Here is a 1190-nt window from a genome sequence, read left to right as displayed (position 1 = left end):
AAATAATTTAACAAAAGTCAAGGATCAAGAGCCCAACTAAAGCAAACACTGATCACAATAATGGTTATTATTGTGGTTACAAAACTCATTTCACAGAGTCTCATTTAATTTATTTCCATGTGAAAACTGAAAGTAGTCTGATAAACTCCAGATTTGAACCAGTTTATACATTGTACCAAGGTCCCCTGTACGTCAATATCAGACGTTCAGAAAAGGTAATAATGGGCCAATAAAGGGACGTCTTTTTCAACATCAAAAGATGCAGAAAAGACGTCTTTTGAACATATCTTTGGTCAGGGGGATGTCATGGCTCTGCTTCATTTAGTCATGTTTTACTTGGTCCTGTAGTTGAGCCATGACAAAGCCTTTGGTTATGTGTGGAGAGAAACATATTATTGTCCTTTTGACAATAATATACGTTCTCTCCAGTGTCTCGTCATTGGCCCCGCCTCGTTTCCTTGTTATCCTTCCCTGAGTGTTTTACTACCCACACCTGCCCTGTGTAATTATCCCTCGTTTGTATTCCCTTTAAATACCCTCTTGTTTCTTTGTCTTGTGTTGGTGTATGCGTGTGTATGTGCTGTGTTTAGTGTACTGATGGTCCCTGTGTTGCCAGAGTCTATTGTTGAAGTTTTATCCTGTTGTAGTAAGTGTTTAGTTTAGTCTATGTCTAGTGTTGATTAGTTTAGTGTTTAGCTAGTTTACGTCCCTTTTACTTATTATTATCCTGTTCTTGTTTACACCCCATCGTGGGTTTTTGTTTTGTCATTTGTTTATTTAACAAAATAAAGTCTTGTCTGTTAACCCCTTCACTGCCTGCCTGCATTTGGGTTCTCTTCCACCACGCCTCGTATTCGTGACAGAATCCACCAACCCACAATGAACCCAGCAGGCAGCATGGACGCTATACGTTCCCGCCAGGCTCGTCTCCTCTGTGGCATTCATCAGGGAACCGGAGACGTAGATGACTACGCGGGCCTGTTCCTCGAAGTCGCAGAGGAGACAGTGTTCGGTGAGGAGGAGTTGGTGAAGCTTTTCAACGCTGGTCTCAGGGAGCCACTCACGCGTGCGGAGATGAGGTCACTGAGACCGCTGGACTTTGATGCGATATGGCTGTATGCCGTGGATCGATCAGACTCCAGGGTTTCAGTTCAACCCACCTTCCCATCTCCGCTGGTCGCGATCCCTGA

The sequence above is a fragment of the Triplophysa rosa genome, linkage group LG19 (assembly GCF_024868665.1).
Source record: "Triplophysa rosa linkage group LG19, Trosa_1v2, whole genome shotgun sequence".
In the NCBI taxonomy this organism is placed as follows: Eukaryota; Metazoa; Chordata; class Actinopteri; order Cypriniformes; family Nemacheilidae; genus Triplophysa; species Triplophysa rosa.
The sequence above is the reverse complement of the archived record's forward strand: the minus strand, read 5'-3'. Positions refer to the sequence as shown.